Source organism: Myotis daubentonii, chromosome 5, assembly GCF_963259705.1.
Source record: "Myotis daubentonii chromosome 5, mMyoDau2.1, whole genome shotgun sequence".
Taxonomy (NCBI): domain Eukaryota; kingdom Metazoa; phylum Chordata; class Mammalia; order Chiroptera; family Vespertilionidae; genus Myotis; species Myotis daubentonii.
This window is the reverse complement of record NC_081844.1, coordinates 84,467,957-84,492,835: the sequence shown is the minus strand read 5'-3', so window position 1 is coordinate 84,492,835 and position 24,879 is coordinate 84,467,957. Positions and strand designations below refer to the sequence as shown.

The window sequence follows — 24,879 nt, the reverse complement described above, 5'->3', positions numbered from 1 at the left end:
AAGGAAATATTAATCTAAATAATAATAGAATGCATTTATTTTAAGCTTGGCAAAGTTAAAGTTTGGTTGTACAGGTATGTGCGATGGTGTGCAAAACCAGGCATTCGCCCACATTCCCTCTGGAGTTTAAAATGGCATAAACTTTTTGAAGGACAATCTGACAACATCTGTCAAACTGTTAACTTCCCAGGTTCTTTAATCCAAAAATATATATAGCTCTAAGTGGAAGTTATTTTTAAAATATAATATATAGATGTAGATTTAGGGTATTTGTTGTAGCATTGTTTATAATAAAGCAAAACAACCTAAATATTCATTAATAGCAGACTGGTGAAATACATTAGTACAGTCACACAATCGATTACTACACAGCACTTTTTAAAAGGAGTAAATCTAGATTCATTGAAATCTACATTGGATGAAAACATCCAAAATGTACTAAGTGAAAACAGCAAGTTGTAGAACAAGATGTCCAATATGTTCCCATTTGTGTAAATATATATATATAATATGTGTGTGTGTGTATAATATATATATATATACATATATATATATATACATTTTTATGCTTGTATGTGCCTACAACATTTCTGAAAGGATATACAAAATTCTGTTAACTGTGGTTTCCTCTGGAAATGATTCCGTTTGAAATTTTTATCGTGATTGTGTATTGCTATAGTAATAAAAAATACATAGTTAAAATACAAAAGGCCCCGTGCTACTTCCTCTGAAATTCCTCAAATGGGGAAAATTAAGTTAAAAATGTTAGGACATTTCACTTCCTCTTAAGGGCTTTTGGAGAGAAAGGAAAATGCCATAAGGAGAGGAATCTCCTGTGTGAAATCGTACAGAGCTCAGTTTGGAAGGAAATATTCCGCAAGTCTCTGCACTGGGCGTGGAAGGGACTCTGAGGGGCTGAGGCAGGGCTCCTGGTGCACCTGGGGCCTGAGCGCCGGGCTGGAGAGGAAGAGCAGCAGGACCCAACGCCCTAATCTCTTCCTGACTTCAGAATTAAAACCAGCTCAGGAGGGACGGAGGAGGGGTGGGTGAGGGAAGGCCCCCTGGGAAAGACATCAAACAGAATGGAAGCATCTCTGACCTCCGGGTCACAAGCCACTTAGAACAAACGCTGCCCTCTCCCCCGGCCCACCCTGGGCGCCGGCGCTGGAAGCCGATCCTGAGTGATTTAGGAAATCGCCCGGCCCCAGGGCTGGGGCGGGCAGGAAAGGAGCGATTAAGGGCGAGAGGGAGAAGTGAGGCTTCCTCGGGAATGAGCACATTTGGAAGCGAGGCGGGAAGGGGGCAGGAAGCTGCTCTCATAAAACAATCTGACAATTATGTGTCAGTCTCCGAGAAGGGCTCTGGAAATTATGGGGCTGCCGCTGCACTCCCAAGCCCTGCCCCCCGGCGACTTCCTGGGGGGGGGGGGGGCAGCAATGAGCGGCAGGAGGAAATTATATTTGGGGCCAGGTGTTTGTTCCTCTGTTTGGGTTCAATTTGGGACTGCGAAATTTTGCGCTCCCGTGCGTGCGGGGCTGTAAAGCACGGGAGCGGCCCTGATACCAGCTGGCCCGGCACACTGGCATTGCTGTTACCACACCCGGCATCTACCAAATGCTCACTCCAGCCAGGTGCCGCACCTGCGTTAACTCACAGCACCCTACCGTGGATACTGAGACCTGGGGAGACAGGTTCACCGGCTTGCCACAGAAAAAGAGCTAGGAGTGGCTAGAATTCTATCTCCAGAGCCTCAAACTCAAAGTCCAATTGATAACATGTTTTATGGAGATTTTTCATAAGAGCAACCAGAACCATTATTTTATATTTGTATCTGGAAAAAAAGGGGGTGCCTAAATCGATTCCTACCCAAATGCAGGGGCTGCCTTCGCTTTGTCCATCATTCATTTGTTTGTCATTGTATATTTATTAAGTACTGATGGTGCGACCAGCAGAATTAGATACTTTGAAATTACAAGACCCATCCCTGCTTCTGAAGACAAGAGGTCACATTTTACAGAGAGTCCAAATATATTTGCAGCCTTTTCCTGGGCCTTGACATGGTTCTTCCAGACCCATTCTGGGTTAGCCTGGAGCAGACATACGCCTTCAGACCCTCAGGCACACTAAGAGCCTTTCCCTGCACACACCTTTGCAGAATCCTGGAAGACTGCAGCCCTCTTCTTGCCCCCCACCCACTCAAAGGGGAACCCCTGGGAGGTGGTGGGACAATTACATAGGGGCCCATGGGACCATCTGGCTTTTCCGACTGGCCTGCGAGAGTTTGGCTCTTAGAAGCTCCCCCATGGCACCTGAGAAGAGTCCAGGGGAGCAGGGGTCAAGTGCCCTGACTCCACCCATCACTAGCTGTGTGACCCTGGACAAGTAGCCTCACCTTTCTGAGCCTCTTCTGTAAGGTGAGGTTGTCGTGGGGATTAAATGGAACAATCAGGTTTCATTTTGAGTGAGGGTACTTCCTGAACACAGTAAGCATTCATTATGTCTTGGCCATGACCCTGAAGGTCTGGGCTCTGTGCTTTGTTAGAGAAACCCAACCCTGCTCTCAGAGCCTCTTCTATTAACAAAACATTCCCAAGGCACCAGAACTGCTTTACTTCCTTCCTTGCTCAATTTCGTGATGCCCAAGTCACATTAATCTTTATGAAATAAACTATATTTGATAACATGGTTATTTCCTTAGTTGCACAATTATTAATTTCTTACAAATACCGAGGCAGACAATTTGCACATGGATATGAACAAGGTCTCTAGAGCTGGGTCTCCAGCTTCATATCCTACCCCTGCCATTTTGCAAGTTACTGAACATCTTTGAACTGTCATTTCCCCGTATGTAAAAATAGGAATACTAAAGCTAGCTCTTATCCCAGCAGGTAATTGTGAGTGTCAGGTGAAAGAATGTAAAATTATTATGTGCCTGGCTTCAGGTAGGGACTAAGTGACCGATATTGTAATTATTTTTTGTTGTTGCGTTGAAAATTGAACAAGCAAAACAGACTTAAATCATCCTTAACTTATAAGATAAACAATGCCCATGGTCTTTATCATGTAGACGGAGTTAAAAAAAAAAAGCAGAATTTATATTCCATCTGGAATAAATGTTTGGATGAAACAGAAACTAGAATAGAATACTGAATAGAATTGGGAAGGTAGCATTAACATATCTTAGTTTTCTGCAAATTTCATTGAGAAAAAAAATGCCTGGTGAAAAAAAGACTGTAGAAGTAGGTGATGGAGGTGTCCTAAAAGCTTTAAATTTGTAGTTTTAGGTTAACTGGTTCAATAAAAGAACCTTCCAGGACATCTATTTCCAGAAACTACTTCTTAGAGGAAAGGAATTAGCCCAATCTTTTGGGAAACTCCTATCCTAGTATCTGCCACTACCTCACTGCTCTAGGATTTCTGTACAGTCCCTTTAGCATTATTGTTGTCTTGTAATTGTTTAAAATAGTATTTTGTGTGCATTTAGTTATTCATCCTCCATATTCCTTATCAATACTGACTACAAGCTTTTCTTTCTTTTCATTCACACCCCTGCCCTATTGTCCTGCTCATAGTAAGTACTCAAGTAAGTTCTTCCTCCCCAATAAGTCTTACTTGGAATCTTCAACTTGATTCCTTTGGATTGGCAAATGGATCAGTGCAGCATTCAAATAAAAAAAAACAGAAGGGGCCAGGAGGGGGCAGTGATGGGGCAGAGCTTGCCAGAGAAAGGGAAATGCTGCTTATTATCCTGTGATTTCAGAACAAACAGAAAACATTTGGATTTAGCCCAGGAGAGGGTGCTACCTCCTTCCAAGACAGGCTCGCCAAGAATGCCGGGCAGGGCCTGTCCTCTGAAATGAGGCTGGGGTTTGAGCTTCTGAGCAGCCCTTTCGCCATTGCAGGGAAAATGTTCCAACTTCCCAAGCCCTCCTTTGATACAAGGAACTCTTCTTTTAAATTAAACCGACAACAGGCGGGAAACTAGGGAGCATGAACGTAGCAGAACCGATGCAAAGTTTCTTGTGTCCTAAGTACTCATCCAAGCAGCTCACTGGGCACTGGAGATGATGTGAGGAAAACCTCCATCACCCTACTACCAGTGGGTACTCTAAGGTTGTTTTTTAAAGATTCTGAGAAAAGAGGGGAAGTGTTAAATGTAGGGATGGATGGGTAGTTAGAGATCACAGGATACTGAATAAGCCCTCAACTGGGACCTTTTCCAGGCCCTTACATAAGGTATCTCTCTGTTTCCAATGATATTCAAAGTTCCTTCTGTCTTGATGGTGGAATAGCTGCTCTGGAGCCTGGCACCTACAAGACTGGCCTTTGTAATCCCTAATTGCATCCCCGATCCTTCCCCCCCCCCCCCCCCCCCCCGCACAAAGCTCTCCAGCTAGCTCCTTCGTTTCTTGAGCGCCCATATGCCCATACCTTAAATAAGAATAAGCACCAGCACCTTTTCAGCAAGAAGGCGGGACTTTTGCTCAGAATGCAGCTTAAGCAATACACAGTTTTATACTGAAGCAGCTCATCTGCTTCTCATTTGTTTTTTAAAGAGTCAGATGCCGCGCTTTCTCTGAACAGAAGAAGCCCAAATAGCCAGTCATAAGTGAGTAGGAAAAGAAGTGGATGTCAAATGGTGGCTCCTGATGGGAACCTGAGTGTGAAAAGCAGCCTTGATACTGTTGGTGAGAGTGTAAAGGACTATGTACATAGCAATAAGCATATCATTTCATCCAGCAATTCCCACTCTATGAACTACTCCTACAGATAGATTGGTACATGTGCACAAAGATATATGGGCAAGTGAATCTGTTGCAGTAACATTTATAATAGCAAGACTCTGGAAACAACTGTCTATTCACAGGAGACTGGTTAAATTCATTACGGTACATCAACTGTACAATGGGATACTATGCATCAGACAGAAGTTAATGTGTATATGCTCTTGGGAGAGATGTTGAGAATTATTATTACATTTAAAATATATACTTATATATTTATACTTAAAAAAATAAAAGAGAGGCTCTATGCACATGGAAAAACTCTAGAAGGATGTCCCAAAAGCTGTTGACATAGTGACTTCTAGGGAGAACATATTTTTCCTTATATAGTTTTGTACTGTTTGAATTTTTAACATGTATAACTTCTGTAACAATAAAAACCAGTGTCAAGGAGTAGTAGGCACTCCTCCCAGCTGCATTTAGAAACTTTGTTGGCTTTAGAATCATCAATTGGCTGCCTCCTACTGGGGATCGAACCCATAACCTGGACATGTCCCCTGATCAGTGCTAGAAACGCAAAAGTAGAAGACAATGGTGTGTGTTGGGACCAGTCCCTGTGGCTGAGGGGACATGTAAGCTCAATCACCTTAGATATGAAACCATTCTTTTCATTCTTTGATACTCAGGTAATAAGTGATGCTTTTACGAATGAACTTGACAGCATAGTGCACTGTCTTGGAGTGACTAAAGATTCCATGACTTGTCGGCAAGAACGGGCACATTGTTCTCATCAGCTGAGAATGCCACTGTGAGGCACACCCCTGAGTGCTGTAATTAGAGGAAATTTTAGCTCGTTGTATTAGCTGTGATTACAAGCAAACTTCAAATAACAGTGTCTTAAATAAAAGTTATCCGCCTGGCCGGTATGGCTCAGTGGTTGAGCATCAACCCATGAACCCAGGAAGTCAAGGTTTGATTTACCTGATCAGGGGACATGTCCAGGTTATGGGTTCAATCCCCAGTAGGAGGCAGCCAATTGATGATTCTCTCATCATTGATGTTTCTATCTCTTTCTCTATCTTCCTTCCTCTCTCTGAAATCAATAAAAACATTTTTTTTTAAAGTTATTTACTCCCATATAAAAGGCCTCAGAGATAGGGTATGATGTGATACATCCTCTCTGCTCTATCAAGCATGGCTTCAGCCTCGTGGTCTAGGATGGAGGAAGCAGGAATGGAGGAAGACATGAAGAAAAAGGAGCAAAGTATATGCACATAATGTCTCTTAAGTGGAGTTTCTAGAATCTGCCACTAGATACTTTCACCTACTTACATTGGTCAGAACTCAGTCTTATGTCCTGCCTAGCTGCAAGGAAAGCTGGGAAATGTAGTCATAATGCCAACTGGCTATAGATACAGCTTAAAATTGGGGTTCTGTGTTATTACCATAGAAGAAGGGAAGGTTAGATATTGGGAGATGACCAGTGGTTTCTGCCACACTGACCTAATCTACTTCCCCCATTCCAGCTACTTTCCAATGATAAATTTGTTTATCATCTCAGCAGATGGCATAGATAAGGAAAAGCATTCTGTTTTGCCATATACCCACCTTTATGAGCTCAGGAAGACATTTCTAGGAAAGTTTTGCTAATTTTTTATCATTGAAAGGATGGTGAGACATCTATAATTTCACTCGTCTATGTTTTTCCCCTCTCTGCCTCCAGCTCTAGAATCCTAAACATGGATAGCATATACTAGCCACTGGGGACAGGAACCGTGTCATTCCCATAATAGTTCCACAATAAACGTCAGCAGAATACAGAACTGGCCTGTGATGTCATTCAGAGACTATTTCCTGTGAGCGGGACAATATGTACCGGAATAGAATTCTATTTATGCTATGGGAAAGGCCCGTGGGTTTTCAGATTTAGGTTCAAGGAAAAAGGAATTCACCAGCTGATTACACTGGATCCCTGGGGATCAAGGATAGTAGTTTAACAGTAATAAAGGAATTGGGACTTCCAAGACTCCCAAGATGAGGAAGGACTGAATCCTTTTCCAGAGAAATGCTCTCTGAGCATTTCTACTGGACTCCATCCTTTGGAACCACCAAAGACGGCAGTTCAGTAGGTCTCTGCAAAGAGGAGACCTAAAGCCTTCCTGTCCCTGCTACACATCACTTACCGCAGGTTCCCGGACACAGGACAGCTCTTCATTGGGAGTTAGAATGAGAGCGCTTCTATGTGTTCCAGCCTGCAGGTCACCATGTAACTGTATGAAGCCAAATGTTTAGACCCTAAAGTTAACCTACATGTTGTGGTCTTCTGTCTTGTGAAAAACAAGTCACTTTATGGTGCTTTGATCAGTAAATCGTATAAGGATTTAGAGATAAAGGAACAGAACATTAACATGAAAGCAACAGACTAAACAAGGCCCTGAAGATGACTCAGAGAGGTGGGAGTTCAGAGGCTCCTGGACAGAATTTCCTGGTAACTATGAAGGTCCATTGCTCCGGACGTGAGGACTTCGTTTCAGCACCGGTGGGGAGCTTGACACTGACCCCAACCTTGGCCCTGTCCTCCCGGGCCCTTGACTAGTGGGGACTCAGTGGTCATCATGCCCGTGAAGGCCCAAGCTAGGAATCCTGCCTCATAATGCAACTGTGCACTTGGCCTCTCCCCTACAGGTCCTACCAAGCTGTTCAAATTACAGTGCAACTCTAATCAACTCTTGAGTGCTCCCCAAACCTGTGGCTCCCAGCCTTGTCCCTCCAACTAAATGGCCAGTGTATTCTGCTGAGTACTGAGTCTGAAAGCTTGAAGCCTTCCCTGGCTCCCTCTCTCACATCCCATCTCCAAGCCACGAGCAAATCCTATCAGCCCTGCCCTCAAAGCATATCCAGAACTGACTATTTCTCACCACTTTCACTGGTCCAGGTGTGCTGGGGTCCCACCCCAGCAGGTCCAGGGGTTCCCCAAAGGTGTGGATGGAGTCGGCGAAGACTATCCACCCTCTTCCTACGGTGGAGTCCTATCCATCCCGAGAGTGGGGCTTACCTAGGGGTCCCTGTTCGGGCGGCAGATGCTGGGGTCCAACCCCAGCAGGTCCAGGGGTCCCCAAAGGTGTGGACGGAGTCGGCGAAGAAGGAATGACACGGAGACAGCGTTCAGTTGATCAGCAGCCTAGCCAGTATCTCTAGCCAGGATCTCCAGCCAAGTTCTGTTCAGGATCTCCAGCCAAGTTCTGTTCAGGATCTCCAGCGGAGTTCTGGTTAGGATCTCCAGCCAGGTTCTGTGTCCATGTTCTTTTGCTAGGTTCTCCAGCCAGGTTCTCCAGGTTCTCCAGCCAGGTTCTGTAGCCATGTTCCCTCGCTAGGTTCTGTCCAGGTTCTCCAGCCAGGTTCTGTAGCCATGTTCTCTCCAGCGAAGTTCTTCTGTCTCTAGGTTCTGTGTAGGTTCTGTGTCTAGGTTCTGTGTCTAGGTTCTGTGTCTAGGTTCTGTCTCTAGGTTCTTCAGCCAGGTTCTCTTGCTAGGTTCTGTCTCTAGGTTCTGTGGCCAGTTTCTGTCCAGGATCTTTTGCCATGTTCTCTCGCTAGGTTCTGTCTCTAGGTTCTGTGGCCAGTTTCTGTCCAGGATCTTTTGCCATGTTCTCTCCAGTGAAGTTCTGTCTCTAGGTTCTGTGTAGGTTCTGTGTCTAGGTTCTGTGTCTAGGTTCTGTGTCCTGTTGTCTTGTTACATCTGTATTTATACCAGTTGATTCCAATCCTATCAATCTCTATTCCAAAGGTTAGGGCGTTTCTTATCTCCATTCCAGGGAGTAAAGATTATGTAGCTTAAGCATGATTGTTCGTAGTTAAAGTGATTAATTACCCGCCTGGCACTTAGTTAAGGGATATTATTCCCTCCCTAACTTCAGGGGAAAATCCCTACCTGGGGAAACAACCTTTCTCAGAGAGGTGACTTTGGTTAAAACACATAGTGCCAAGAAGGTGAGCAAACATATTAAGAACAGTATGCCATATATGCCAGGTCCCTTGAAACAGCAAGGATGGACCGGCTCTTGGCACAGGTGGCCATTCCCTTACCTGGGTTATTACAAATTCTCCTAATCGGTCTCACTGCTCTCCTCTCACCAACCCACTCACCCCATTCTCTCCACCTTTGAAAACCAAAGCTGAGTCCAAGCACCCCTTGGTTCCAGACCCTCTGGGGACCTCCCTACATAACAGAGTCACAGCCCAAGTCCATCCCAGGGCTCCAAGCCCTCAGTGACATGTCCTGGCTCCCCCACCTCACTTCCTGTGCTTTCCCCCCGTGCTCTGCTCCAGCCTCCGGCCAATCCACAAGGGAGACAAGAGCTGAACACCGCCCACACTGCTCTTCCTCCAGCTATCTGCAAGGTCTGCTCCTTCACTTCCTTCATGTCGCTCTCAAATGCCCCCTGATAAGAAACCTTCCCTGACCACCCCTAGATCCTACTTTACTTTTTTAAAAAATATATATATTTTATTGATTTTTTTTTTACAGAGAGGAAGGGAGAGGGATAGAGAGTTAGAAACAGCAATGAGAGAAACATTGATCAGCTGCCTCCTGCACACTCCCTACTGGGGATGTGCCCGCAACCAAGGTACATGCCCTTGACCGGAATCGAACCTGGGACCCTTGAGTCCGCAGGCCGATGCTCTATCCACTGAGCCAAACCGGTTAGGGCATCCTACTTTACTTTTATTTGTAATACTTATCCCCACTTCACAGAGTATGTATGTATTTTGTACTGTTTGCCTCTCCCCACTAGGAAGTAACTTCCATGGATATAGGAGTCTTTCTCCTGAGAACAAAGCAGACAGGTATTTTAAAAACAAATGATGTTGCACATTGCCCAGTTAGTGTGCAGCATAAGGCAAAACAAACAGCCATGAGTACAACAGAAAACAGTCAGCGATTCAGATATGTGTAATGTCTTTTTTTTGTGACCGAACAATCATTTAGTTTTTTCATAGCTAACCTATTAAAAATTAAAAGAGAAGAAAAGTTTTTATTTGTTGGGTGAATGAGGAGGAAAATCATTTATTGAACACCTACTATGTCTCAGGCACTATTCTAGCTCTGGAGGTACAGCATGAAAAAAGGCATGCACTGTTTTGTGCAACTTATGTTACAGGGAGAACATGGGGGTACAGATGGAAGTGGAAGGAGCTACAAAGAATATCATAAATAAGCACACAGATAAATGAACAAGATAGTTTCAGGAGAAACCAAGATGGCGGCATAGGTAAACACTGGAAATTGCTGCCTCGCACAACCACTTCAAAAATACAACTAAAAGACAAAATGGACATCATCCAGAACCACAGGAAGGCTGGCTGAGTGGAAATTCTACAACTAGAAGAAAAGAGAAAAGCACACTGAGACTTAGAGGAGGTGTGAAAGTAAAGTGCAGAGGTATGGAGGTGCACATGGAAAGGGCTGGAAACTGAGGACGCGGTTGTCTTTTTCAATCAGGAGGAAGACACAAGCTCCTGACTGCTCTGAACTTCAGTTCTGGGTGAGTCTCTGGGGACCCAGACTCATATGGGGAAAAACTGGACTGTCTGGCATCGGGTGGAACTCGAGTGCGGCTTTCTCTCAGAGGTGCTGGCAGCGATTACCGCGGGACACTGAGACCCGGGACCTCTTAGGGCAGGGATGAGGATCAGCCATAGCTGTTTGCTCCACCATGTTGATTCCCTGAGAGCCCTCCCCACCCAAGCTGTGCTTGGAGGCTTTTGTATATGAATGGCCTGGCCCTTTGCAATCTAAAATTACCTAATAAACTGCAGCTGGGTCAGAGAGACCCAGAACACCCAAAAGAAGAACCAAGGTCCCACAGCAGCTTGCATTGCTTCACAGCTGGGCCTCATCTGGGCACCTCCAAACCCCAAACAAAGAAGAGGAAATCTGCAGATCTCTCCATAGCTCCTGCTGGGTAGCCTCAGGCAGAGGCTAAATTAGCACCTCCTTAGATCCAAGAGCCAGTGTACCCAGTGGTCAGAGTGGGACCATCCAGATTACAACTCCTCAAATCCATAAGGGACACACTCAGGGGGCAGACTCAGTGAGCACCAAAGCCCCACTGAAGCAAGTCTTGCCCCATAAGGGTGTCTCCAGCACAGAAGTGCTCCCAATGTAGACACAGCTGATTCTCACAGCCAATTGGCCTGTAGGTCAATTCCTCCCAGTGATACCTACAACAATCAAGGCTTAACTACAACAAGACTGTGCACAAAGCCCACAAAGGGGTGCACCAAGAGTGTCCACCTCAGGTAATTGGGGAAACTGAGCCACTGGGCCCTATAAGACACCTAGCACAGAAAGCCACTCTATCAACACAAGGGAGCATAAAAAATGTGGAGACAAAGAAACAGGTCACAAATGACAGAAGTGGAGGAAAGCAAACGACTGGATATAGAGTTCAAAACCACAGTTGTAAGGTTTTTCAAGAATTTTCTAGAAACCGCCGATAAATTTAGTGAGACCCTCAAGAAATCTAGTGAGACCCTCAAGTTTATGAAAAAGGATCAACTAGAAATTAAGCATACACTGACTGAAATAAAGAATATTGTACAGCGTTCCAACAGCAGACTAGAAGATCTCAAGAATCAAGTCAAAGATTTGAAATACGAAGAGGCAAAAAACACCCAACTGGAAAAACAAAAAGAAAAAAGAATCCAAAAATATGAAGATAGTGTAAGGAGCCTCTGGGACAACTTCAAGCGTACCAAGATTCGAATTATGGGGGTGCCAGAGGAAGAGAGAGAGCAAGATATTGAAAACCTATTTGAAGAAATAATGACAGAAAACTTCCCCTACCTGGTGAAAGAAATAGACTTACAAGTCCAGGAAGCACAGAGAACCCCAAACAAAAGGAATCCAAAGAGGACCACACCAAGACACATCATAATTAAAATGCCAAGAGCAAAAGACAAAGAGAGAATCTTAAAAGCAGCAAGAGAAAAACAGTCAGTTACCTACAAGGGAGTACCCATACGAATGTCAGCTGATTTCTCAACAGAAACTATGCAGGCCAGAAGGGAGTGGCAAGAAATATTCAAAGTGATGAATGCCAAGAACCTACAACCAAGATTACTTTATCCAGCAAAGCTATCATTCAGAATTGAAGGTCAGATAAAGAGCTTCACAGATAAGAAACAGCTAAAGGAGTTCATCACCACCAAACCAGTATTATATGAAATGCTGAAAGGTATCCTTTAAGAAGAGGAAGAAGAAGAAAAAGGTAAAGATACAAATTATGAACAACAAATACACATCTATCAACAAGTGAATCTAAAAATCAAGTGAATAAATAATCTAATGAATAGAATTAACCGGTGAATATAATAGAATCAGGGGCATAGAAAGGGAGTGAACTGACTATTCTCGGGGGGGAAAGGGGTGTGGGGGTGCGGGAAGAGACAGGACAAAAATCGTACACCTATGGATGAGGACAATGTAGGGGGGGTGGTGGTAAGGGCAGAGGGTGGGATGGGAACTGAGTGGAGGGAAGCTATGGGGGCTGGGGGGAGGAACAACTGTAATAATCTGAACAATAAAGATTTAATTTAAAAAAAAAGATAGTTTCAAATAGTTCCTAATAATATATACTTTCAAGAAATCTTACTGAAAATTACCAACAAAAATATACCTGTTTTATGCGTGGTGATTTACTTATGAGTCTCTTTCCCCACCCCCACCCCCAAAATCTTGTACTATAAATAAAAAATATATATTTATATTTCACATATATTAAGCTAATACAATTTATTTTACATCTTCTTTTACATGATGAAGTTTACTATGTCAAAGGCAGTATCTCTCATGTATGGATTTAGCAATTAATATTGTACTCTGCCCAATGCCTAGAAGATACCCATTGAAAATTAGTTGGTGATTTCTCACAGATCTTTGATAGTGGATGTCTGCAAACCTCTCCGACCTATCCTTAAATCTTCATGGCTATTTCAGTGCACTGCTGGGAAGTTGCATGCTTTTAATTTAGTGAAGTTGGTGAAAATTCCATATGGATTCCTCTGTTCACAAAACTAAATGGAAACCCAGAACCCCTTAAAATAGAAATAGATGTGTTTGGAAATCACATGGGAAATGTTACTTATTCTCTGAGCGTTGAGCTTTTGCTATCCCTGGTGGTGGGAATCTACACTGCCATTCCAATTTCATATAAACTTGGCAGGACGCTGTGTCCATTTGGAATTGTAATAGCCTGGATTTCAGTGTGGGGAGAAAGGAAGGAGTCACTGCATTCCACCGAAGAGTCCTCCAGCTGAATCTCAAGAAGCCAGAGCTTAAATGTCAATGTTCTCCCAAAGGAACATGGGGGCTCCATCTAATGCATTTACCTGGTTAACGCTCCATAACCCGTTCTGGAGGGTTCGCTTTTGCTTGTCTTTCTTGGGTAATGTTGCTTGTTGCAGAATATTCTGGTTCTTTATAAGGTGTTTTTGGTTCGGTTTGGTTTTGTAATTGTACAGCAATTTTTCATGCTAAATACCCTAAGGCATTTCAGGCCCAAAGTTCCATCCCCACTCCTGCATGCTTCCAGATTTAGAATGTGGGAACTGCAAGGAAGGCCGCCTCTAATCTACTGTCACAGCAGACAAAGGCGGCCGGAAACCTGTTGGGGGCGGGGGAGGGAAACCCTCAGCCCGGGTGGGAGGCAGGAGATACCTCTCATGGGCTTTGAAGTGGTCCAGGTGAGAGAGGCTGCCGTGGGGAGTGGGAAAAGGCAGAGGCTTGCTGATTGCTGATCAAGCCCTCAGTCTGTGGCTCCTACTTCCCTTTCCCTCACTCTTGGTTCCAAATAAATGACTTGCGTGCAAACAGTTACATTCCACAAACAAGCCATTTCCTCTTCCTTGGGGGAAGGCAATGGAGAGGACTGAGAGGAAGAAGCACACACCTCTTTAGAAAACTAGGATCGCATTCAAGTCTGCGTAGGCGCTTGGCCTTTGTCTGAGAGTTCCACTCTTTCCCTACTTGATGCAAACATACTACAGAACACTAACATCCCACGCTAAAGATGCATGCTTCTTTTCCTGGTCAAATTATGAGAGGATTTTTAAATGTTGCTTTTAAAATTATTTGGCTCCAAAGAACTGATGGATAAACAATGTGTGGGAAATGAGAATATTTAACTTCCAAATTGTTTTCAAATGATATAAACTTTAATTAACACTAAACTTATGATTGAGTTGACAAGATGTTGGCCATTGGAGCCATGTCACTAGACATTTACGAATTTAAATTTTGTGGGGGTTTTCAGATGTTGAAATATATATTTTGCTCTCTATATAGAGGGTGTCCCAAAATATGTACACACACTTTAACAGCTGATAGGCAATTTTGAAAATGAAATGTAATTTTAATAAACACTGCCTTTATAATTATTCAAAGTGTGTGCATACATTTGGGGGGGCACCCTATATATCCTATACATGCTTATAAATATACTATATATGTAATTTTTTTCAACGTTAAATATTGCCATAGGCCCTTAAAATCCTGTGAGTTCTAAGGTCCAGGCCTACTGAGCCTGGTAGACAGCAGAGTGGGAGGTAAATAGTACTCTCTATAGCAAAGAAAAAATATGAATGTAAAAAGTTATTGCAAACCCAGGTTAGTGAAATGAAATTATATGACCAGCAGGCCAATGCTGTTGAGGTTCCCTTGCCCTCCCAAAGGCTCTGCTAGAAGCCCTGATTTTTACACCCACTCTCCTCCAGTCTTGCCATCGGAAGCAGTAATCCCACCACAGAGGTTTCTATTTCAGACCCCACTCGGCCCCTTGGGACGCTCCTCCAGGCTGTCCTTCCTAAACCACTTGAATCTCATTTCTCCTGCAGCTGATTTTTTTTTCAAGATGTTAATTTCTGTGGAACCATCTGGATGTTATTAAGAAAGTGTCCCAGGTCCTCTGAGGCAGCTGGCTGCGGCCTCTTGCCTTATTTCCTGTGTCCTGGATGTCTAAGTTGACTTTCATAAGAAATTTGGAATATTAGCTTAAAAAAAGAAACAGTCAATATTTTTTAGGCGTTGAGCTCTCGCAGCCTAAATTTCCCCAGCTGGGACTTTGCATTTTGAGTTCCCATCCTTGGCCCTTGCTCTGGGAAAGATGAAGCACGTCTGTTTTAAAAACAGAAGGCGCTGATGGTCAGGGTGAACCAGAAATCCAGTTGCTCTCCCCAGTTAGAGTCACAAAAACCTCTCTCATGTTGCTGCCACCGCTCAGCCATTTCCACACCCCAACCCCTGCTCCAAACTGACACCCTGATCTCGGTTCAAAATTAAACACCACTTAGTTCAACTCTATCAGATTCTCTCTCTCCTCGAATCCTTAAGGGAAAACTAATGAAATGAAGACACACACCCCTCCCCGCCCCCCCCCCCCCCCAAAAAAATGAGGCTGGGCAGATGACCATGATTTCTTGCTTGAGAGAAGTAACCTGAGTAGGTGGGACAACAGAGGACACAAAATAGCCCCTTTTCTAACCACCCGTAGGAGTAGCTGGGGCCAGAACAAGGAAGCGCCCAAGGATCAATTTTGCTATTCAGCATCTACACATGGGCCTGGGGAATTGGCTCACCTCACTTCCTGTCTGTTACTCAATACTCAGCGGGTCAAGCTTTGGTTGCTGGGCTTGACCATTCATCTTCCCCAACAGAGGAGTCCATGTTCACCCCTTTTTTCCTTCTTGTTCCTAGCTCTTCACCCACTACCGACTTGTATCTCATCACCCTTTGGATTTCACCAGTGAAGTTAACACTAGCTCTCTGGAAAATTTCAAGACCCCCCCCCCCCCGAAATGCTATCATGTCAGACAACACAGTGGGGCACCCACTTTACCTATGAAACCCAAGTAGAGAAGGACTTTCCTGGGAGACAGACAGCCTGACCATCTGTCTCTAATGCTGATGGGACCATGAGAAGTTTTAAAAGGAAGCACAGAATTCACTCTCCATTGAGGATTCGCTCAGAAAGGAGGGTCATATGTCAACACTCCTAATTTCCTTGTCCCAGTCCACAGGAATCTATCACTCCCTATCTAGAGTGTAAAAAAAACTCACTAAATGCCCTTGCACCTTTCAGTCTGAAAAATTCAAGCTATAAGAAAGAATAATACAACAAACCCATGGATCTCCTTTACACAGATCACCAATTGTTACAATATTACCACATATGCTTTCTTCCAATACCTTTTTTCTGGTTCATACAAAAGTAAAGTGCAAATATGACATTTATCCCTAAATATGCCATACTAAAATACATGCCTAAATATTTCCTACATGGTAGAACACACTCCCACGTAGCCATAATACTATTATCATATCCAAGAAATTTGACATTTAAATTTTATCTGATAGCTCATATTCAGATTTACCCAATTGTCCCAATGTCTTCACAGCTTTCCAAATTGAGATATAATCCACATATCATAAAATTCACTCCTTTAAAGTGTACAATTCAGGTTTTTAATATATTCACAGGGTTGTGCAACCATCACCACCATCTAATTCTAGAACATTTTCATCATCCAGAATGAAACCCAGTAACTGGTTAGCAGTCACTCCCCACAGCTCTTGGCAACCAGTAGTCTCCTTTCTGTCTCTATGGATTTGCCTATTCTGAAAATTTCTTAGAAATGGAATCATAAAATATGTGGCCTTTTGTGTCTGGCTTCTTTCCCTTAGCATAATGTTTTCAAGGTTCATTCATGTTGTAGCATGTTTTGGCACTTCATTCCTTTTCCTGGCTGAATTGTATCACATTGTATGGAAATACCACATTGGTTTATCCATTCGTCAGCTGATGGACATTGTCATTTCATAATTTTTGTTTTCTTTTGTTTCTTAATCCTCACCAGAGAATATGTTTTTCCTTGATCCCAGAGAGAGAGGAAGGGAGAGGCAGAGAGGTTGCCTCCTGACTGGGGATCAAACCCGAAGCTTGGGTATGTGCCCTGACTGGGAATTGAGCCTGTGACTCTTTGGTGCATGGGACAACGCTCTAACCAACTGAGCCACACTGACCACAGCTCATAGTTTTTTTTTTTAAGCCAGGATCCAATAAAAGATTATACACTGCATTTCATTGTCATGGTTTTAGTTTCCTTTAATTCTAAATTCTACAATATTAATTCTAGAACATTAATCTAGATTCTATAACATTCTTACATTTTTGTTTTTTCTTTTTATCTTTTATAACAGTAAATTTTTTTTAAATATATTTTATTGATTTTTTTACAGAGAGGAAGGGAGAGAGATAGAGAGCTAGAAACATCGATGGGAGAGAAACATCGATCAGCCGCCTCCTGCACATCTCCTACTGGGGATGTGCCCGCAACCCAGGTACATGCCCTTGACCGGAATCGAACCCGGGACCCTTCAGTCCACAGGCCGACGCTCTATCCACTGAGCCAAACCAGTTTTGGCTATAACAGTAAAATTTTTTTTTTTTTTTAAATTTTTAAAGAGTACAGATTGATTGTCTTGGAGAATGTCCTGGTGGACTTTTCTGACTGTCTCCTAGAATTTGATTCAGGTAGCAAATTTTGGCAATAGTACCCCATGGGTGAGGCTGCATACTTCCTGTTGCGTCACATTAGAAGGACATAATGTCAGCTGGTCTCATAATTGGTGATGCTAAATCTGGTCATTTAATTAGATGGTATTTACCACATCTCCCTGTATAAAAGGTACACTTTTTTGTATAATTTAAAATAAGTAAAATTAATATAAATGGCCTTTAAAACTGTGTGAATATCTTATTTTCTCAACAGCCTTTAACAAAAGGTTTTAGCGCCCACGATGATCCTTGCCTCAATCCATTATTATAATGGTGTTACAAAATAGTAATTTTCTGACTTTTCCAACTCTATAATTCTTTCCACATATGTTGTTGGAACTTTGTAAAAAAATAAAATAAATAAAAATAAAAATGAATCTTTCCCTGCTCTAGCCCACATTTTAAATCACAACTGTAAATTTATGGATTTTCTTTTCTCAGTGTGTTATGACCAACATCATTGTCATTATTATTAGTAGTAGAGGCCCGATGCACAAAATTTGTGCAAGAGTAGGCCTTCCTTCCCCCGGCTGCCGGCATCAGCTTCCCTCTGGCACCCAGGACCGCGGTTCCCTCACAGCCGCGGCCAGCTTCGTCCAGAAGGACATCTGGTCTAATTAGCATATAACGCTTTCATTATTATAGATTTTATTTTGTGTTTTTTTCTTTTTTGGATGCCCAAACTGTCCCAAATTTGAGAAGTGGGAGCCAGTGTGGGCCAGCTCATCTGTCTTTTCAACATGTCCTCATCAGTCTTTAAGCACTTCATTACCTTGTGACACAATAAAATGCTCCAAATTAACCTTGTATTTTCCCTTCTCTGAACCATAAATCGGCATTTCTACAAGAAAACCTGCTTTCTTTTAGTGAAAAATGGTATTTAGAAACCAGGATTTGGGTGCTAGATGTGCACATTGTCTCAAATGTTTTTGCCTAAATGACTCAGCATTTATTTAAATCCCCCCACGTGTAACATTTCTTGTGATTTGTAGTGGGTTTCCGTTAGTTGGCAACACTTTGTACATCCAGTGTGTCCTAAATATTATAGGTATAACAACTGCCATTTTTAAAATACTTAATATGTGCGCCAAAGCTCTCGGTGCTTCACAGGCAGGACTTCACTTAATCTTTGTGATAATTCGATGATGTGGGCGCTTTTACCCCCATTCTACAAATGAAGTCAGTGAGGTACAGAGTGCTTAGGCAACCTGCTCAGTCACACAGCTAATACAGCAGTCCCGCTTATCCAAGAAATCCACGTGAGATGTGTTCCAAGACCCCCATAACTAGTACTGACCCCAAATGTACTGTGTTTTCTCCTATATACACATACCGATGATAAAGTTTACTTTGTAAATTAGACACAGTAAGGGATTAACAACAACTAACAATAAAATAGATCAATTATAACAATATACTGCAATAAAAGTTACATAAATATGTGCGCTCTTGCTTTCAAAATGCAGTGCATTTAAGCACTTATCACATACTGTGGCCATAACTTTTTCAGTTGGAGGTATGACAGCAAGCAAGCATGAATTTCTTTTCCCTTCTTCACAGTTTCACAGATAAAAGATTTATTCTTTTTTAAAAAGATCTATTCTTAACATAGATCTTAGCAACCTCGACCTAATGTTTTTCTTTCCCTATAGTGGAGACATTTTACTTAAAGGAAGCACTTTGTGGCTTGTCCAGGGAGTATCCGAACTGCCAGCATCATTGCTCTTGTGCTTCAGGGACACTGTGGAGCAAAATAAGGGTGACTTGAACACAAGCACTGCGATCCCGACAGCCGATCTGATAACGATGCGGCTACTAGCGGCGAACAGGCAGGTAGTGTATACAGTGCGGAGACACTGGACAGAGGAAACAGGCAGGATGGATCTACTCGGCACAAAACTTCCTCATGCTACTCAGGACGGTGCACAATCTAAAATTTATGAACTGTTTCTTTCTGAAAATTTTTAATTGAATCTTTTCAGACCGCAGTTGACCATGGGTAACTAACTGAAAAGGCAGAAAGCAAATCCAAGTGTAAGGGGAGCCTGCTGTAAGTGGCAGAGCTGGGACCAGACTCCAGGGCTATCTGACTGCAGACCTGCTGAGCTACTAGGTGACATTAAGGCAAGAACAACCACCGTGAGGAAACCAGAAGTAAGCCTCCAAGCTAGCCATCCACTCCTGGTAGATTCCATCACATCTGTAAAGTGGGTAAGTCATGTCATCCTGCTCTGAGAGACAGTGATCAGTGGGTAAATCTCTTCACCTTTCCAGGTCTCAGTTATATCACCTGTAAACATGGAGTAATGATGCTTAACTGTGGACCATAAGGTTGCTGTAGGGATCACAGGGCATTACAAGCAGAAGCCTATGCAAGAATTATAGCGCTCCCTCTACTACAGGAAGTGGCTCTCAAGTCAAACTGGGTGTGTGTAAGAATCACCTGGGGGAGGGGAAGGTGCGGAATTTACAGCGCAGATCACCGGGCCCTGCTCCTAGAGGTGCTGATTTAGTGGCCTGGTGTGAGACCCAGGGATCTGAATGTTTAACACTCTTCCACGTGATTCTGACGCGGGTGCCTCACAGCTCACACTTGGAAAAACTCCCATGGAGTTAATGTCAAGTTGATGAGACATGCGATGATAAACCCAGGTTTAGAAACCACTTCTGCATCTTTGCACAGCCCTTCCTTGCATCTGATTGCCTTTTCTTCTTTCTTTCTCTCTCCCTTGTCCCTTTACCTATTCATCCTGCTTCAGCTCAAATGTCACTTCCCCAGGTGAGCCTTCCCTGACCCGCTGGACACAGTCAGCTCCTCTTGTTACCTGCTTTCATCCCATCATAGCACACGCCAACCTGATAACTATATAGCTTCGGTCTGTAATTAGATCCTCAGTGTCTGCCTCTCTTGATAGAGCGAGCGTAAGCATCAGAGAGCACTAACCAGGACCTTCTCAGCAGGCCCAGTGTCCCAAAATAGGGGGCAATCAGTAAACATCTGTTAGACAAATGCCCAGATGAAGAAACAAAAAGTAATACGAACTTTATTACTAAGCAAAGATAGGCCAGAATGCGGAATTCATAAATAATGAACACAGAATAAAGTTCATTACCAGCACGAATAATTGGATACCCCACTTCCTGTTCTCATCATCTTTCCTGGGGTCCTTGCAAAGACAGTTTTCAGAAAGGAAATTGCATGTTTAATGACAAATTTGGGGACAATCTGCTCAGAATAGGAAGGAATTCATAATGAGATTATGGCCCTCCGCTCGGGCCTCTCCTCCCACTTCCTTCCCCTCCTGGCTTCAGTTGTCCTCTCTCCCAGAGGCAGCAGGGGCCCCGCCTGCCTGCCTCCTGCCAGTTCTCCCTGACCAGGGCCCGCAGGAGACGCAGGAGACATGTGGGCCTGGGGAAAAAGGGTGTTCCCCCTCCCCCCGCCCCCCCCCATCGTTAATTGCGTGTGTTCCCCAAGTTATATGCATTTTCACTTGTGCATTTATCTCCATCCTGCATGAGGCCCGTAAAACTCCTTTATGGTTTAGCCTCAGGCCAAATATGCCTTGAATTTCACAACCAGAGTTTATGTACTTACAGCAAGGTGGGAGGCGGGGTTGTTTTGTTTTAAGTATTTGTTTCTCCAAAGTGGCTGCTTACTCTGTCCAAGAAAGCTGTAAGAATACTTGTGAAGAGAACAGAGCCGTTTCTGTCAAGAGATGGGGTTCAGGACACAGTGCCCCAAAAGATGGCACTGTGGCATATGGGATATCTTAAGCTGAAGGAGCTTGAGAAAAAAATGGCAAAAGCAGGAAGGTCCCTCGGACCTTTGCCCCCCTCCCCTGAAGCAGGTCCTAAGACCCTCATCTCTCTGTGAGGAGAAAAGGAGCATCTTCAAGACAGAGGGGCAGCAAGGAGAATCCAAACAGGCTCTGCCAAGTGGCCCCTGGCTTACTACGCCGAGCTCATAGACTCTGTTCTATCCTATTAGAGCAGTTCATCATCTCCCTATGTGTCCGCATGCAAAATTGACATTCAATAAATTTGTATGTTTTCCTCCTGTTAATTTGTCTTTGTCAGTTTAATTTTCAGACTCAGCCAGGGACCCTAACAGGGTCAAGAAAACTTTTTCCTCTCCTCGAGGCAGCAGCAGAGTAGTAAGTGGGACCTCTGGGCACTGACTGAGTTTATGTGATATTTTTCCATTGGGACTAAGTTCCCAGCACGTCAGGGTAAAGAAGGACAAAGACACTGAGCATTTTCACATCTTCCATTTAAAGTAGATAAAAGAGCATCCTAGGGTCTGAAACCTAAACCTCCAAAAACGTTACGAGAAACATGCATAATGATTTTTACAAATCTGGTCAATCTTATTTTCGTGGGAAGTTCTCTTTGCTTTTGGCACATTCTAAATTCAGGTCTGAGGAGGGCCAGCGCCCGTGGCGACCCAGCGCCTGGGTTTGGTTTCAACCCAATAAACCTCTTTGCTGGAGTCTGAAGTGGGCTGTGGCTCATTGGTCCATGCTCCCCCACTCACTAGCTGAGTGATGTAGGACATGTACTCCCCCTCTGTGCCTCAGTTTCCTCAGATATAAGATGAGAACAACACATACTGAGGACAAGAGTAGACATCACAGAATTGTTGTGAGGTCTAAGTGGAAAATGTATGTACGAGCTTAGCACAAGGCCTGGAACAGAGTGAATGTTCACAGATTTATTCCAATGTCTGGATTCAAAGAGGTTCTTGGTTTTAAGACAAACACCTATGCAATGAGATCCAGCTGACTTCCTCGAGCCAGTGTAACTGCATCTCTGCAGGGATCTAGTGTCCCCTCTTGTGTGGTCATCCAGCACCCCCTGGGTGTTTCCAGTTTAGGGAGTTGTCCACATTGTAAGGCTTGAATCCCAGAGATAGAAGATACCTGCCCACCTTCCTGGCTTCCCGTGAAGATGGAGTGCAGATGTGTGACCAGTCTTCTCCAATCAGACAGAGCCAGAGAGCCTTCTATTTACAAGACTAACATGCAGAACCCATTTCGTGGTCAGGACAGTGGCCCGAGCTTCTGGTGCTTGGGAGCAGCCATGAGACAAGCTCGAGTGTCCAGGGCCCGAGGCATGGCGTGAGCTACAATCTGGGCCTGGGCTTCTCCAGGACAGGTCGTCACTGTGGCTTGGATTTTGTCCCTGGCTTCAGTCTGACACTCTTAGTCCCCTGGAGAACCTGTGAGCCATCTAATAATCTTCAGTAAGTTTCCACTTCTGCTTCAGCTAGCCACAGTGGGTTTGGGAGATGGCAACTAAGACCTTGCTCAAGGTCCCTATCCCCAGGGTTGGCCAAATATGAAGGCAACGAACTCCGAGAACTCATCAAAGCTCTTTTAATTCAATGGGAAATTCAAAGTAAGGCTTAGTGTTTGGAGAGAAATGGAATACTAACTGGGACTCGGGGGCATCTTTTTATGAAGGGGATTTTCATCTTTGTGGTATCTGTTATAACTTTGTCTTCTGCTTCTAAGGGAATACTAGAGGAGCAGAGTTGGGAGAAGTTTTAGAAATGGTCCGGTTTGCCCCATCAGTTTCAAAAGAGGAAGAGGAGTAGCAGGGAGAAAGGGGGCCCTCCCCAAGGCCACACCGCAGCTGCTGCCCAGTGTAAAAATCACCAGCTCAGAGGCCCGGTGCTGGCTCGGCTACTTACTCCTTGTGTGATCTCTACCTACCCATGTAGACTGTGAGCCAGATTTCTTGGTCTTCTCAATGAAGAAAATAAGTCCATATCCTGCCGGGTTATTGTGAAGAGTAAATGAGATAATGTGTCTTATACTGAATAGGAACTATTCAATTGTTGTTAGCTGCTATGATTAACTTATCCTTAAACAAATATTTAACATGACCCACTATGAGCCAGGCACTGTCCTCAAGGTTGTAAATCTGAAGAATAAGACATTCTCACTTCCCAACAAACAAAAATCCAAGACCAGATAGCTTCAGTGGGGATCTCTACCAAACAATTAGAGAAGCAATACCAATCCTTCTCAAAGTTTTCCAAAAATAGGAGAAGGAACAATTCCAAGCTCGTTTTATGAAGCTAGCATTACCCTGATATCAAAACCAGACAAGAACACACAAGAAAAGAAAATTTCCCTGATGTACACAGATGCAAAAAATTCTCCACAAAATATTAGCAAACAACAATACATTAAAGCTATCATACACAATGATCAAGTGAGATTTAACCCAGGTATGCAAAAATGCAAATCAAAATGAAGAATAAAAATCATGTGATCATCTCAATAGATGCAGAAAAATCAGCATCCATTTATGATAAAAACTCTCAACAAAGAAGGTAGAGAGGAAATAAACCTCAACATAATAAATGCCATATTTGACAAGCCAACAGCTAATATACTTTATGGTGAAAGCTGAAAGTTCTTTCCTCTAAGATCGGGAACGAGACAGGATGCTCATTCTCGCCACTGTTATTCAACATAGTATTGAAAGTCCTAGCCACAGCAATTAGTCAAGAAACAGAAATAAAAGGCACCCAAATCAGAAAGAAGGAAGTAAAACTGTCACTATTTGCAGATGACATGATACTGTATATGGACAATCCTAAAGATGCCACCGAAAACTGTTAGAACTAATGAACAAATTCAGTAAAGTTGGAGGACACAAAACCAATATACAAGGGTCTGTTGCATTTCTATACACTAATAACAAACTATCAGGAAGAGATTTTTTTAAAAAATCCATTTATGATTACATAAAAAAATACCTGCAGATAAATTTCACCAAGAAAGTAAAAGATCTGTATGCTAAAAACTGTAAGAAAATGAAAGAAATTGAAGAAAAATATTCTGTGCTCATTAATTGGAAAAATTAATATTGTGAAAATATCTATATTACCCTAAGCAATCTACAGATTCAATATCATCTCTATCAAATTTCCAAGGGCATTTTCCATAGAAACAGAACAAACAGTCCTAAAATTTGGGAAGCACAAAAGACCCCAAATAGCCAAAGCATTCTTAGAAAGAAGAACAAAACTGGGGCATCATGCTCCTGATTTCAAACTATATTACAAAGCTATAGTAATCAAAGGGGTATGGTATTCGCACAAAACAGTCACATAGATCAATGCAATAAAATAGCCCCCAAATAAATTCACATATACATAATCAATTAATGTATGACAACAAGCCAAGAATGTACAATGGGAAAAGAACAGTCTCTTCAATAAAAGGTGGTGGAAAAATTCCTAGAAGAAAACAGGTTGTAATTTCCTTGACATTGATCTTGGCAATGATCTTTCATATTTGATACCAAAAGCAATGGCAACAAAAGCAAAAATAAACAAGTGGGACTACAACAAATTAAAAAGCTTTTGCACAACAAAGGAAACCATCAACAAAATGAAAAGGTAACCTACAATATGGAAAAATATTTGCAAATCACATATCTGATAAGGGGGCTCATACCCAAAAGCATATAAAGAACTCATGTAACTCAATAATAACAAATTAAAAATGGGCAGAGGATATGAATAA

The 24,879-nt window shown here is 43.0% G+C and overlaps 1 long non-coding RNA gene across 1 annotated transcript in view; it reads left to right on the top strand.

The window, feature by feature from the left end:
• LOC132235798 (uncharacterized) overlaps positions 1-8,590 on the top strand; it is a 458,887-nt gene extending 450,297 nt beyond the window's left edge. Inside the window, exons 2-3 of the long non-coding RNA XR_009453086.1 lie at positions 8,167-8,268; positions 8,397-8,590. This is a non-coding gene — a long non-coding RNA (uncharacterized LOC132235798). The remainder of the gene's footprint in view (positions 1-8,166; positions 8,269-8,396) is intronic.
• Positions 8,591-24,879: the final 16,289 nt, after the last annotated feature.